The sequence below is a fragment of the Hemiscyllium ocellatum genome, assembly GCF_020745735.1.
Source record: "Hemiscyllium ocellatum isolate sHemOce1 chromosome 27 unlocalized genomic scaffold, sHemOce1.pat.X.cur. SUPER_27_unloc_40, whole genome shotgun sequence".
NCBI lineage: Eukaryota > Metazoa > Chordata > Chondrichthyes > Orectolobiformes > Hemiscylliidae > Hemiscyllium > Hemiscyllium ocellatum.
The window spans coordinates 253,705-269,310 of NW_026867510.1; the positions used below are offsets into that span (position 1 = coordinate 253,705).

A 15,606-nucleotide genomic window follows, 5' to 3' on the forward strand; every position below is an offset into this window, starting at 1 on the left:
CTGCAGAAGCAATCATCCCAACACATACAAACAAATCTGCATCAGGATGCAATTTCAACGAGCTACTTCACATTGCAGCACCTAGGAACGACGAAGATCAGGAAACAACGATACAGCGCATTTAAGAAGAATGGATAGCCTGCAGACCCGGGGAAAATTGCGTCCCGGACCGGGAATTGAACCCGGGCCGCAGCGGTGAGAGCGCCGAATTCTAACCACTAGACCACCAGGGAAATATAGACCTGTTTTGTAGCTCTGCTAAAAATTGCCTCGCTGCCTGGGAATCGAACCCGGGCTGCAGGAGAAAGAAGACTTTCACCGGTCCATTCATCAATGTAATTTTTTTTGTATCCATTGCTCCCGATGCGATCTCTATAACATTGGGGAGATTGGAGAGTCAAGTCACTTCTCCGGGACACCCGCACCAATCAACCCCATCGCCCTGTGGCCTAACATTTCAATCCACCCTCCCATGCTGCCAAGGACATGCAAGTCCTGGGCCTCCTTCACCGCCGCTCCCTCCCCACCCGAGGCCTGGAAGAAGAACACCTCATCTTCCGCCTCAGAACACTTCCACCCCAGGGCATCAATGTAGATTTCACCAGTTTCCTCCTTTCCCCTCCCCCGACCTTACCTCAGTTCCAACCTTCCTGCTCAGCACTGACCTCATGACCTGTCCTCCTTGCCAATCTCCCTTCCCAACTATCCGCTAAACCCTCCTCTCTGACCTGTCTCCTCTATCCCCACCACCATTCACCTATTTTACTCTTTGCTACCTTCGCCCCAGCACACCCCCCACCCAAATTTATCTCTCCACCCTGGAGACGTCCTGCGTCTATTCCTGATAAAGAGCTTTTGCCCGAAACTTCGATGTTCCTGCTCCTCAGGTGCTGCTTGACCCGTTGTGCTTTTCCAGCACCATTCTGATCTAAACTCTGGCTTCCAGCATCTCCAGTCCTCACCTTTGCCGACCCAATACACCCAGTGTGCCGATTTCTCATCAACAAATTGACACAAGCAGACACAACTTGTGCAGAAACCCTAGCCACATTACCTTACATTAAATACATCTGTTAAATGGTGTCCAGACAACTCAAACCTCTCAGCATCATGGTAGCCCACAAATCTACCAACACACTTGAACAGCGGCTAATGAACCTGAAATACCCGATACAAACAACTAGCAAACGAATGTTAGTTACAAAATATCATTCAAGGAAATATACACATGAACTCTGCCGCACAGTTATCTGTTGAAAATGTGTTGCTGGTTAAAGCACACCAGGTTAGGCAGCATCCAAGGAATAGGAAATTCGACGTTTCGGGCATAAGCCCTTCATCAGGAATGAGGAGAGGGTGCCAGGCAGGCTAAGATAAAAGGTAGGGAGGAGGGACTTGGGGGAGGGGCGATGGAGATATGATAGGTGGAAGGAGGTCAAGGTGAGGGTGATAGACCGGAGTGGGGTGGGGGCGGAGAGGTTAGGAAGAAGATTGCAGGTTAGGAGGGCGGTGCTGAGTTGAGGGAACCGACTGAGACAAGGTGGGGGGAGGGGAAATGAGGAAACTGGAGAAATCTGAGTTCATCCCTTGTGGTTGGAGGGTTCCCAGGCGGAAGATGAGGCGTTCTTCCTCCAACCGTCCTGTTGTTATGTTTTGCCGGTGGAGGAGTCCAAGGACCTGCATGTCCTCGGTGGAGTGGAAGGAAGAGTTAAAGTGTTGAGCCACAGGGTGGTTGGGTTGGTTGGTCCGGGCGTCCCTGAGGTGTTCTCTGAAGCGTTCCGCAAGTAAGCGGCCCGTCTCCCCAATGTAGAGGAGGCCACATCGGGTGCAGCAGATGCAATAGATGATGTGCGTGGAGGTACAGGTGAACTTGTGGCGGATATGGAAGGATCCCTTGGGGCCTTGGAGAGAAGTAAGGGAGGAGGTGTGGGCGCAAGTTTTACATTTCCTGTGGTTGCAGGGGAAGGTGCCGGGAGTGGAGGTTGGGTTGGTGGGGGGTGTGGACCTGACGAGGGAGTCACGAAGGGAGTGGTCTTTGCGGAACGCTGATAGGGGAGGGGAGGGAAATATATCCCTGGTGGTGGGGTCCGTTTGGAGGTGGCGGAAAGGACGGCGGATGATACGCTGTATACGGAGGTTGGTGGGGTGGTAGGTGATTTCTCCAGTTTCCTCATTTCCCCTCCCCCCACCTTGTCTCAGTCGGTTCCCTCAACTCAGCACCGCCCTCCTAACCTGCAATCTTCTTCCTAACCTCTCCGCCCCCACCCCACTCCGGCCTATCACCCTCACCTTGACCTCTTTCCACCCATCACACCTCCATCGCCCCTCCCCCAAGTCCCTCCTCCCTACCTTTTATCTTAGCCTGCCTGGCACCCTCTCCTCATTCCTGATGAAGGGCTTATGCCCGAAACGTCGAATTTCCTATTCCTTGGATGCTGCCTAACCTGGTGTGCTTTAACCAGCAACACATTTTCAACTGTGCTCTCCAGCATCTGCAGACCTCATTTTTTACCCGCACAGTTATCTGTGGCAAGAAATGCTGGGATGAGATAAGGAAGATATTTTCAGCCAAAAAGAATCGACACTGAATGGTCAACCATTTGCAATCACCCTTTGTTAGCCCAGGATGGAAGATCCGAAGGGATAAACAGTTTTCTTATTTTCGGAAGATTCACAAATATGAGACTGGGTTTTGGTGTTTGTTCCCTTTCCATTCCCAGGATCAGTGGGTTGGGGCGGTGAGTTGGGGAAAGTGAAATGTGCCTGTGAGCAGCTTGTGGGGCTATTTCAGCTTCCCCTCCTCTGACAGCGCTGTGACGTGACTCTGATGTTCTCAGGGACACTGACTGACGTGAGACAGTGAAAAGTGTCTCGTTCCTGCAGATCAAGAATTCAAACAGTATGCCGGCTTCAGGACAATGAGAAAGATTAATTGGGGTGTGTGAAGAAGCTGTGAGCTGCATTTCAAACAGTTAGGTGGAGTCGGATGCGTCATCCATTGCGCCCGCGGCCCTGTGCGTATCTAACGCCACCATGCGGCAGAGTTCTGACGTTAACACGGACATGCGCAGCAATGGGAACAGTCACAAGGTCAACAACCAAAGATAATCACAGTCACTGCTTCCCTTCCACGGTCCCAACTTTGTGAAGCAGTATCTTTCACTGGCAAAGGAAACACCCTGCTTCATTTCGATCACGATTTCCAGCCCCTCACTGTTCTAGTCTCATTTCCAAACACTTGGCTCATAGCCTCAAAAGAAGCTCTGCGGGTATCTGCTTGTTCCACCCGAACAGGCAGTGGGTTGCAGATTCCCACCAGTCCCAATGTGAGTGAAATATCTTTCGCCCTCCACTGATTTGAATCTTAAAGAAAAAACCGGGGAACAGTCTCCCTTTCGTTTTGACGACATTTCCAATTTTGTAGTCGGCAGGGGTCACACCTGCCTGGGGAAACCGCAATAGATTTCACGTCCGTCGCATTCACCACTCTGCCCACGAATAAAGACCCACACTGACAGCTTCATTTCCCAGGTCTCTCTGCCTGTGGAGCTGAGAAAGAGTGAATTATTGCTGGGTTTGTTTGAATCCAATCACTTCACAGGTTACGAAAGGGTTAAATATCTGCAAATGGAGAGTCTGGTTGTTTCACACCGAAAGATGAAATGAACTTTCAGTTAAAAGCAAAAACAGAAATTGCAGGAGCAACTCAGCAGGTCAGGCAACATCGGTGGAAAGAGAATCAGAGACAATATTTCAGAACTCTGTTTTCTCCCACAGATACTGCCAAACCTGCTGAGTTTCTCCAGCAGTTCATCTTTCTGTCTCGGATTCTCAGCATCCGCAGTCCTTTACGTTAGAAATTAAATTATTTCAGCCTCATGTGCAGGAATGAGAATCATTTCAATTTCCCAAAAAATCGGCAGAGATTTCAAGGCATTTGGAAAAAAAGTAAAAGTGGCATTAGGAAGAACATTTTGGCACAAGGAGTGGTTCGGATGCGTAAATCTCTGTCTGACTGTGACAAAGAGGCAGATTCACGTACACAAAAGGGAATTCTGTGGTCATGTTCAAAGTAACAATGTGGAGACTTACAGGGAGAAGGTAAGAGAATGATACGAATAGAGACTCTTATTTACTTGCTGTGTAGAACCAGCAGAGCTAAGGTGGGCCTCCAAATGCGCTGTGACACGCATTGTGATTCAGAGTAAACTCACAGTTCGACCAACGGAAGGTGGGAATTTAGAAAAGTTTATATTTACACAGTCTCCTCACATCAACGCAACAACAAAATGGTTTAATAATCCGCCAATGCAGAGAACCCGGTTCCTGGAGATGGGACAAACTGCTGACTCAGGGCTATCAGTCCACATTGCTCTCTTTGCCACCAGTTCAGAGGGAGAACATTGGATGGCCAAAGGAGTGAATAACGATCTGTGTAGGAGGGTGACTAACTGTTAATGAAGACTGTTGCTGGCTAACGATATGTCGTGTGTAACAGCAGAAGATGTAAAAATAAGGCCTCGTGTGGGTGTGGTCGGGGTCAAGGGCATGGGGGAGTTCGGGTCCGAACAATATTGAACTCGATGTTGAAGACTTGATGACTATAGGATCTCCAAGTAGAAAATGAGGCGTTGGTCTTCAATCAGGGGCTGAACTTTGCTGGAATATTGCTGCATGCCTGAGACAGAGAAGTAGGCCAGGGTACAGAGTGGAGTGTTAAAGTGACAGGCAACCAGAAGCTCAGGGCCTTTTTTTCGGCAGAACCGAGATATTCTGCGAAGCAGTCACCCAGTTTATGCTTCATGCTACTTTGGGGAAACCACACCGTGAGCAACGAATGCAGTGGACTAGTTTGTGACAAATGTGCAGGTAAAGTGCTGCTTCACCTGGAAGGTATGTTCGATCCCTTGGATATTCAGGATGGAGCAGGTAAATGGGCAGGTGTTACACATTCGGCGGTTGCAGGGGCAAGTGCCTTGGGACAATGGGAGGTGGTTGTGGGGTGTGAGAGTGAAGGACGAGTGGACCCGAGGTGTAAGCCCTGCCCATTTACCTCCTCGCATATATAAATCCGTGAAGTTGAAAGAACACTCCATAGAATGATTCAGTACCACGTGACTCATGAACTAATTCGTATTCATGTTCCGGGGCCAGCACCATTATTGCGTCACAGCAGCTGCAGGCCATCACCGGGGGCTCGCACTATGACGTCATGGTGCGACTGGAAGTCCCCGGGACAGTTTATCAAAGAAACCTCCCTGTGGGTCAGCGCAGCCATGCATCGGGAAGCACTGGGATGGCTAACCACTATCAGTTTACATGGGGAACACATCTCCACATTACACAGCCTCGAGGCAAATTTCCCTTCCTTTGACTTAAAGTTCAAGAGCACTCAAACCGAAATTCCCAAGGTACGTTTGGCAGAATTCCTTCCAGGTGTTCGCTAAATATATCTATGAGCACTTTGTTAAAGTTTGAACATTGCGAGTGTTGAAATTTTGTGCTTTTGAGCGAAATCACAGTTCAGAAAAACAGAATGTGGGAATTTAGACAGAGTTTATACTGGTACAACGGCGATATGTCTGCGGGTGTGTGATGGAAGCATCACCCAGAAGGGAAACCATCTCTCCTATTCAGTCAATGTCGTCTTCAGCAACTTTCCCGTCTAACGGCGCACTGTTCTGCACCTCGCCTTCTCATCTCTTTCACAAAAAACTTCGACATAAATATTTCACATTGATATACTGGCCCAATGTGCACAGTTGAGATGACAGCCTCGCGGAGGTCTGACTGGTCTTCTGTTGTTCTCTGTATCCTGTGTTGAGGAGGGCAATGCTTATCACTGGTCACTCCGGTGTTACAGAAAAGTTTAGAAACAAAATGTTTTAAAATTCTACCAGTAGAGAGGACCCGGGACAAACAGCAGCAGGGAGACAGAATGAGAAGGAGCTGTTCTGGAAACTCTTTGCCGCTTGCAATTCTCAGAGCAATGTCAAATGTATTTCACACCGAGCAAGACTCAGCTGGCTGAAGAGGAACAGCGGGGGGGCTTGCGCAGTCTCGGTGTTGCTCGTTGGTCTCTGGGTATGATTCGCGGTTTGGGCCTTCTATTGTGCAGGCTTGCAGGAGATCCAGGGTTCGAATCTCTGATGAGCCTGCGTTTCCAGGTTTGTGCAAGAGTGCCCGCTTAACTTTCTCAAAACCCACTCTTGCTAAAGTAGGTTGGGCTGCTTGGAGTACAAATTGAGCAGAAAGCAAGGAAGTGAAATGATGGAATATTGCGCTGACGTCAGTGGTGCCGTGTTTAGGGAATGTTAGCGATGAGGGCAGATTGGAAAATTGGGACAGCTCTCCTCGGAGAACAGAAGTTTGAAATCTGGCGTGTTTGAAGTTTTCCAAGTCATGTGGGGTCCAGACAGGGAAAGTAATGCAGTTGAAATGCTCCCACACCTGAAAGGATCGGCAGAGTTTTAAAGTCATCAGGAAAAGAACTAAAAGAGAGATTAGAAAGGTGAGGTTAGGGTCAGCAAATCTTCTGACATTGACAAAGAGGCAGATTCAATAGACGCATAAGGTAATTCGCTGGTCATGTTTAAAGTAACAATGTGCAGAAATACACGGAGAAGGCAAGAGAATGCTACGAATAGAGACACACGTTTACTTACTGTGTCGAATCAGCAGAGGGAAGGTGGGCCGCATGGCCTCCGTCTGCGCTGTGACACATGCTGTGATTCAGAATGAAATCACAGTTCGATCAACACAATGTGGGAAGTGAGAAAAACGTTTTTATTTACACAGCCTCCATACGTCTGCGCACCAGCATATTACACGACAGCAGCGGAGGTCTTTGACATCAGTCTGGAACGTGCATGCCGCGTGCCAGATGAAAAGCTGAAGGGACCTGGGGAAAACGGGAGCGGGCTGGGCCCATAACGCAGAGATCGATGGATTGAAACCATCCTCTGCTGTTGTTCGATGTCTCCTTGAGCAGCTTCCTTTTGTAATGGTGCTGTGCTCTGTTCTGTATCTTGCCTTTGCACCTACTGCCTGAGTGTCTGAATACCCTGTATCATACCGATACACTAGCGAACCTCACACGGTTCAAGTAACATGCTTTTGGAGGTCTGAGTGGTCTTCTCCTGTTCTTCATCAGTTTCCTATGAACTGATTCGCAAAACCACTTCTCTGAGATGCCAATGAGCTGATAAAGTTGAAACGCATGCCTTGCGGTTTCGCCCATTCCCTGCAGTAATTCGCCACGCCGGGCCGGACGTGAATGACAAGACGATCAGCATGTCAGAAACTGTATCACCATTCAGACACAGTCCCTTACTATTAGGACAGATATCACTGATTGTGAATCACCTCAGAAAGAGACAAGTGGCAGACAGTCGCGGTGGACTCGATGGACTTAACAGCCTCTGTCGGCGGGAGAATTGCAAGTAGAAACGAAATGGTTCAATTATCCACCAGTGGAGACAGCCCGGTTCCTGGGGACGGAACAAACAGCAGCGTCCTGGGAGCAGGGAGGCAGAATGAGAAGCAGATGTTCTTGAAACTCTCTGCTGCTTGTAATTCTGGGAGCAATGTACAATGTATTTCGGACTGAGCAACTCCCAGTTGCTTCAGGAGCTGGGCGCGCACATGGTTTTTGGCTCATTGGTCTCGGGGTATGATGTCAGTTTTGGGTTTTCTAGCTTATACAGACGGGTGGGAGGTGCCGGGTTCCAATCCCAGGCGAACCCTCATTTCTTAAATTGACCTGAGCAAAGATGCCGGGTCAGTTTTCTCAAAAGCCGCTTTGTTAAATCAGATCGGACTGCCTGAATTAGGGATGGGACAGAGGGACCATTGCAGTGAACACGGCGAAGGGAAACACTTGCTCAAAGTGAGAACAAGTCTTGCAGATTTCTCGCCGGCGCAATCCGAGTCTGAATGAATCCTCCACCTGTATTACGCTCAATTCTGAGGGTGATACTTCAGGAAGCGGGGAAGTGAAGTGATTGCAGACGGCGCTGAACAGGTTGAAGTGAATGGTACCGTGTACGAGGAATGTCAGTCATGAAGGTAGATTGGAAAGTTAGGGCAGTTGTCTTTGGAGAACAGAAGGCTGAAAACTGGCCTGATTGAAGTTTTCCACATCATGAGGGTTTTAGACAGAGGAAATAATGCAGTGAAAATGCTCCCAGGCCTGAAAAGATCGAGAACAATTTGGCAGAGATTTAATGTCATCAGGAAAATAAGCAAAAGTGACATTAGGAAGACCGTTTTCGCACAGGGAGTGGGGTCAGTAAGTCGCTGTCTGACAGTGACAAAGAGGCAGATTCAATGGACACAAAAGGGAATTCGGTGGGCATGTTCAATGTAACAATGTGCAGATTTACAGGGAGAAGGAGACAGAATGAGACACGTATTTACATATTGTGTTGAACCAGCAGAGCTAAGGTGGGCTGCATGGCCTCAGTCTGCGCTGTCACACATTTCGTGATTCTGAGTGAAATCGGAGTTAGACCAACAGAACGTAGGAAATTTGGCAACGGGTATATTCTGCCCAACAGGATACTCCATCACAGCAATGAAAGTGTTTTGACATCATTCTCGATGGTACATGACACAGTGCAGATTCAAAACCGAGTATTCATTTGAATCACTGAGTAATTTGTTTAGTTATTCAGTTGAGGTGAGTGGAGTTGCGCATTGGGAGCCACTCCAGTTGATCTGTCGAAGCCGTTTTCTCCTGTGTGATAGTCCCACCAGCACTCCAATTTGCTGTGCTTCCAGTCAGTAGATGCAGATTACTGTCCCATACTGATACACGGGCCACGATGACCCAGCTGTGGTGACAAGCTTGTGAAGGTCTGAGTGCTCTTCTCATGTTCTCTGTCGGCCTCCTATGATCCGAATCATCAAAACTCTCTTCTCCGAGATGGGAATAAACTGATGAAGGTGAAACACATCAGTTGCGGTGTGTTCCATGCGCAGGAGGCCCTGCAGTAATTCCCCACGCTGTCTCACACAGCAGCATCCTCTCGGTGAATTACGCTTGGCAAATAAAAACGATTGAACCAAATCAGTGTCCTCCATTGGATTTTACTGACACCGTTTATACAATTCAGGCTCACCGTTAATGTGGAGAGGGGCCGTCAGACTGTAGTTTCCGCTCCTTCTGTTGAATAAAGATAATTTTAACTGTGTCCAGTGAGAGGAAAGGATTTGCTGTTGGTGGGAAACATTTCTATCTGAACTCGTTTGTCACTCTGCTATGAGAGAAGGAGCTGGGACCTCCTGATAGTTTGAAACACAAAGCTGATAATCTCTAGATTATGTTGTAAAAATATCGGTATAATGTTTTTCACACCGCGCTGTCACCAACTGAACGAAACGGCTGTGTGTTTAAATCCCGTGATGAACAGTTTGTCTTTTATTTCTCACACTGGGGGGAGCTGAGCATTGCCCCAAACACTGGGCACACCACCTCCCTGATTCAGTGTTCACAAATCAAACTGACAGCAAAGCTTCACTGTGATCGAAAGTTTCCGGAAAGAAGATTTGGCTCAACAGAAAAACGGAGTAAACATCCTCCTTCCTTGGTTTGAAACATAAACGGTCGACTTCAGTGAAGCCTGACGTGATTTGAACACGCAACCTTCTGATCTGGAGTCAGACGCGCTACCGTTGCGCCACAAGCTCACGGATGGCCAGTGGTCTCTATTCATGATTAAAGGAAATGATCGCACTTCAATGATTTTACGTTTTGAGTCGCAACGGAGATCAACAGTTCATATCTGTTCTGTTCCTCCTCCCTCTCTTTCTGTCTCTCGAAACAATTTCCAACTCTCTCTCAATAAAAATCTGAAAGAATTGCGGATGCTGTATATCAGAAACAAAAAAAACAGGAGTAGCATGTGACCCTTCCACAGAACTGATGGTGATTGGGAAAATGTCGGTTTATATGCAGGAGATATTGTGGGAGGAAGGCGGAGATCAGGACAGAGCCAAAAGCGAAGGAAGAACTGTTGGACAGATAAAGGAGTTGATAACGATCTGCGTGGGAGGGTGAATAACTGTTAATGGAGACTGTTCGTGGCTAAGTAGTGTGGAATGACAGACGATGTGATAACAAGGCTTGGTGTGTGTGGGAGGGACGAGGATACCATGGAGTTCAGGCCCTAGAATTATTGAATTCGATATTGGGACCGGAGGGATGTATGGTCCCCAAGTCGAATATCCAGTGCTCTTCGTTCTGCTGGTGCTGAGCTTCACTGGGACAATACAGCAAACCTGAGACACAGATGTTGGCCAGGGAACAGGGTGGGGTGTGGAATTGGCAGGCAGCTGGAAGCTCAGGGTCTTTTTTGCAGGCAGAGCGTAGATGTTCTGTTCAGCAGTCACCCAGTTTATGCTTCGGTTCCCCAATATAGATGAGACCACATTGTGAGCAGCAAATGCAGTAGACTGGTTCTGGGAAGTGCAGGTAAAGTACCACTTCACCTGGAAGGTAAGTTTGGGCGCTTAGATAGTGAGGAGGGAACAGGTAAATGGGCTGGCGTCACACATTCGGCAGTTGCAGAGGAAAGTGGCGTTGGACTATTGGGGTAGGAATGGGGGTAGGGTTGATGGGAATGAATGAAGTGTGGACCCAAGGCATAACTCCTGCCCATTTACCTATCTGCCAAAAAGAGGAATATGTTAAGTGTGTACAAGGAAATTTTCTAATTCACAATGTGGATGTACCTACTGGAGAGGGTGCAAAACCTAAGGCCAGCAACCCCAATTCTATTAACATTAGAATCGTGATTGAAAATAATATATCAGATCTAAAAGTTGAAGTTCTAAATTGGAGGAAGATTCAGGTATTAAGCAAGATCCTACAAAAGCTGATTGGGGGCAGATGTTCGCAGGTTGCTGGAAAATGGAAAGCCTTCAGATATGAGATAACAAGAGTCCAGACAAGTATATTTCAGTTAGGGTGAAAGGAAAGGCTGGTATATGTAGGGAATGCTGGATGACTAGAAAAAATGAGATTTTGGTTAAGAAAAACAAGGAAGCATATGTCAGGTATAGACAGAGAGATGGAGTGAATCCTGAGAGTATGAAGGCAGTACAAGCATACTTGAGAGGGGAATCATGAGGGCAAATAGGGGGCTTGAGATAGCTATGGCAAATAGAGTTAATGATAATCCAAAGGGTTTTTATAAATACCTTAAGGACAAAAGGAAAAAAGGGAGATAATAGGGCACCTGAAAGATCAGCAAGGCGGCCTTTGTCTGGAGCTGCAGTAGATGGGGGGCGGGGGGGGGTGGGGGGGTGCGTGGAATACTGAACGGATATTGTGCATCAGTGTTTACTGTGGAGAAGGGCATGGAAGATATAGAATGTGAGAAAATAGATGCTGACATGTTGAAAAAATGTCCATATTACAGATGAGAAATTGCTGGATATCTTGAAATGCATAAAAGTGGATAAATCCCAAGGACCTGATCAGGAGTACCCTAGAACTCTGTGGGAAACTAGGGAAGTGATTGCTGGGCCTCTCACTGAGATATTTGTATCATCCATAGTCACAGGTGAGGTGTCGGAAGGCTAGAGGGTGGCTACTGTGGTGCCAGTATTTAAGAAAGGTGGCAAGGAAAAGCCAGGGAACTATAGACCGGTGAGCCTGACATCCGTGATGGGCAAGTTGTTGGAGAGAATCCTGAGAGATAGGATTTACATGTATTTGGAAAGGCAAGAATTGACTAGGCATAGTCAGCATGGCTTTAAGCTTGGGAAATCATGTCTCACAATCATGATTGAGTTTTTTGAAGAAGTAACAAAGTGGATTGATAAGGGCAGAGCAATAGACGTGATCTATATGGACTTCGGGAAGGCGTTCATCAAGGGTCCTCATGGGAGACTGGTGAGCAAGGTTTAATCTCATGGAAGCTGAAAATGTGTTGCTGGAAAAGCGCAGCAGGTCAGGCAGGATCCAAGGAGCAGGAGAATCGACGTTTCAGGCATGAGCCCTTCTTCAGGAATTCATGGAATGCAGGGACAACTAGCCATTTGGATACAGAACTGGCTCGAAGGCAGAAGTCAGAGGGTGGTGATGGAGGGTTGCTTTTCAGACTGAAGGCCTGTGACCAATGGTGTGTCAGAAGGATTGATGCTGGGTCAGCTACTTTTTGTGATTTATATAATGATTTGTATGTAAACGGAGGAGGTATAGTTAGTAAGTTTATAGATGACACCAAAATTGGAGGTGTAGTGGACAGCAAAGAAGGTTACCTCAGATTGCAACGGGACCTTGATCATGGGCCAATGGGCTGAGAAGTGGCTTTTGGAGGTTAATGTAGATAAATATGAGGTGCGGCATTTTGGAAAAACAAATCAGAGCAGGACTTTTACACTTAATGGTACGTTCCTTGGAAGTGTTGCTGAACAAAGAGACCTTGGAGTTCAGGTTGATAGTTCCTTAAACGTAGAAACGCAGGTAGATAGGATAGTAAAGAAGGCTTTTGGTGTGCTTTCCTTTGTTGGTCAGAGCATCGAGGATAGATGTTGGGAGCTCATGTTGCCACTGTACAGAACATTGGTCAGGCCACGTTTGGAATATTGCATGTAATTTTGGTCTGCTTCCTATTGGAAAGATGTTGTGAAACTAGAAAAGGTGCAGAAAAGATTTACAAGGATGTTGCCAGTGTTGGAGGGTTGAGCTATAGGGCGAGGTTGAATAGACTGTTTTCTCTGGAGCGTCAGAGGCTAAGGGGTGACCGTATAGAGGTTTATAAAACCATGAGGGATATGGATATGGCAAATAGACAAGTTCTTTTACCTGGGATGGGGGAGTCCAGGACTAGAGGGCATAGGTTTAGGAAGGGGAGGGGAAAGATATAGAAGGGACATAAGGGGCAACCTTTTCACGCAGAGGGTGATGCATGTACGGCATGAGCTGCTGGAGAAATGATGGAGGCTGGTATAATTACAGCATTTAAAATGCTTCTGGTTGTGTAGATGAATAGGAAGGTTTTATGAGGATTTGGGCCAAGTGCTGTCAAATGGGACTGGATTAGATTAGGATATCTGGGCTGCATGGACGAGTTGGACTGAAAGGTCTGTTTCCGTGCTGTACATCTGTGTCACTCTGTGAGACTCCATGGGATTATCTGCCTAAGAGAGCAGTTGAGACAGCTTCATGAAGTATATTGAAGACACAGTTGGATGGGTTTTTGCATGGTAGGGGAATTAAAGGTAGTCGGGATAATGCAGGTTGGTGGAGCTGTGATCTTAACGAATGACGAAGCAGGCTTGACCAAATGGTCCTCTCCTCCTGCTTCTGTTACTATGAATCTGCAATACTGCGTTTCCCGCGACAGCAGTTTTCCCACGGCACAAAGGAGGTTTTCTAAAATAAATTTAAACCCCTTGCTTTGCTTGAACTCAAACTGCATTGACTTGGAGGAGAGTGGGATTTGCAAAGTGTCCTCCCCTCCACACGTGCCTCAACTGCAGGGCAGCTGTCCGGCCCGCCTCCATTGTTGACGTCACAATGCGGATGCAGCCCCGTCAGTTTCAGAGTGAAACTTCCTCTCTCTGGGCAATATCTGGGAGCAAAGCAATGTCACACCCTTTCCATATACCATCCTCCAGCAGGGAGGGGAGGTAGGGGTGGGTGAAACACTGTTCACTTGTAGCAACTGGAGTGAATCCAGGGAGGGGGCAGACACTCCAAAGGTGCTCAAATACTTTCTATCTCTCTTAAAGCTATTTTCCTTGTGTATTCACTCAGTTTGGCACGTGTACAGTTTGCACCCTCGAAAAGGATTGCTCCTTTACTCATGTTCACAACTAAAAGGTTAGATTCTCATGGATCTGAGCAGCATTTAAGGGATTGGCACATGTCAAAAAAATGTAGGGCCTTTGGGGCATGTGGCTCGTTGGTCTAGGGGCATGATTCTCGTTTCGGGCTTCCTACGACGTGCATGTGCGAAAGATCCCGGGTTCAAATCCCGGACGCGCCCTTGCTTCTTACATTTCCTTGTGCAAAAACGGCTAATCAATTCTCTCAAAAAGCTGCTTCGTTCAACGAGATCCGACTTCCTGAATCAGGGATGGGACAGAGTTACCATTACAATGAACGCCGCAAGGGCAACACTTATTCAAAGCGAAAACAAGTTTTACTTCACACAGAGGGTGCTGGGCGTTTGGAACGCGTTGCCAGCAGAGGTGGTAGAGGCAGGCACGGTAGATTCATTTAAGATGCGTCTGGATAAATGCATGAGTGGGTGGGAGTAGAGGGATAAATACTTAGGAATTGACCAACAGGTTTAGACAGTACATTTCGATCGGCTCAGGCTTGAAGGGCCTGTTCCTGGGCTATAAAATTTCTTTGTTCTTTGTTCTATATGATGTATATCTGATATTGTTGGCTGTTGTAAAAGTTTCTTTGTAATTATTATTCACCTTCTAATGTAGTAATTGTCATAATTTTTTTATTTAATAGGCCAGCAGGAAGTCATTCAGCAATTTTACTGCCTTTCTTTTCTCAAGCAGCCTTAACATTTCATTTTCATATCCTTGATTCAGCTCCATTTCCAGCATCTTTGTAGGCAGTTTGTTCCATGTTATTGTCACTGGAATGAAGTTTTCCTCCATACATACCTAAGCCTATCTGGCTGCATGAGGGTTTTCAGGTTTCTGTGGCCTGGATAATATGTGATCAGCAGGCATCTGGCAATCTACAGGAATTGCCACCTATGTTATGTTCATTTAACTGTACTGGCAGTGATCACTTATTTTGTGATTTTTCTTTGCAGGAAGACGTGCAGAAAGAAATCTGAAAGCAAATGATACATCAACTTCTGACAGAGCCACTTGATTCATTGGGACTTGAATATCAGCAGCCATTCCAATCAAGAAGACATGTTTGCTTGAAAGATTTTGGACACTGGTGTGGCAGGAAGAATACTGAGACACCCGAGTGAGGGAGATTCAGTGCGCTGACTGTGAAAAGTGCTTCAAACTATTTACTCAGCTTAGGGGAATCAAACTCTCACCCCTCATGGTGGGGATAGACTGGTAATTTCAAACCCAGAATAACACAAGGAAAGCTCCTTCAATGGGGAAACCGTGGAAATGTGGGGACCGTGGGAAAGGATTCCCTTCCCCATCCGTGCTGGAAACTCACAGACTCATTCACACCGGGAGAGGCCATTCACCTGCTCAGTGTGCAGGAAGGGCTTCAGTCGGATCTGCCATCTGCAGGCGCACGAGTGGGTCCACAAGGGAGAGAAGCCATTCACGTGCCCCATGTGCGGGAGAGGGGTCACTCAGTCAGCTGCACTGCTGACCCACCAGCGGGTCCACACCGGAGAGAGGCCATTCACCTGCTGTCAGTGCCGGAAAGGATTCACCTGCTCCTCCCACCTGCGGAGGCACCAGTGAGTTCACGCGCCATCGCAGGAGGATTGAACGAACGATGGCCGAGTGCCAAGTGCTTATGCACGAAACGCGATTCTCCTGCCCCTTGGATGCTGCCTGACCTGCTGAGCTTTTCCAACACCACGCTCTCGACTCTGATCTCCAGCATCTGCAGTTTTCACTTTCTCCTCGAGGGCAAGGTTGGAC

At 47.4% G+C, this 15,606-nt stretch overlaps 1 non-coding gene across 1 annotated transcript; it reads right to left on the bottom strand.

Moving 5' to 3' along the window:
• Positions 1-9,617: 9,617 nt before the first annotated feature.
• Positions 9,618-9,690, bottom strand: trnaw-cca (transfer RNA tryptophan (anticodon CCA)). The gene has a single exon. It is a non-coding gene; the product is annotated as a tRNA-Trp (tRNA).
• Between the last annotated feature and the right edge of the window lie 5,916 nt (positions 9,691-15,606).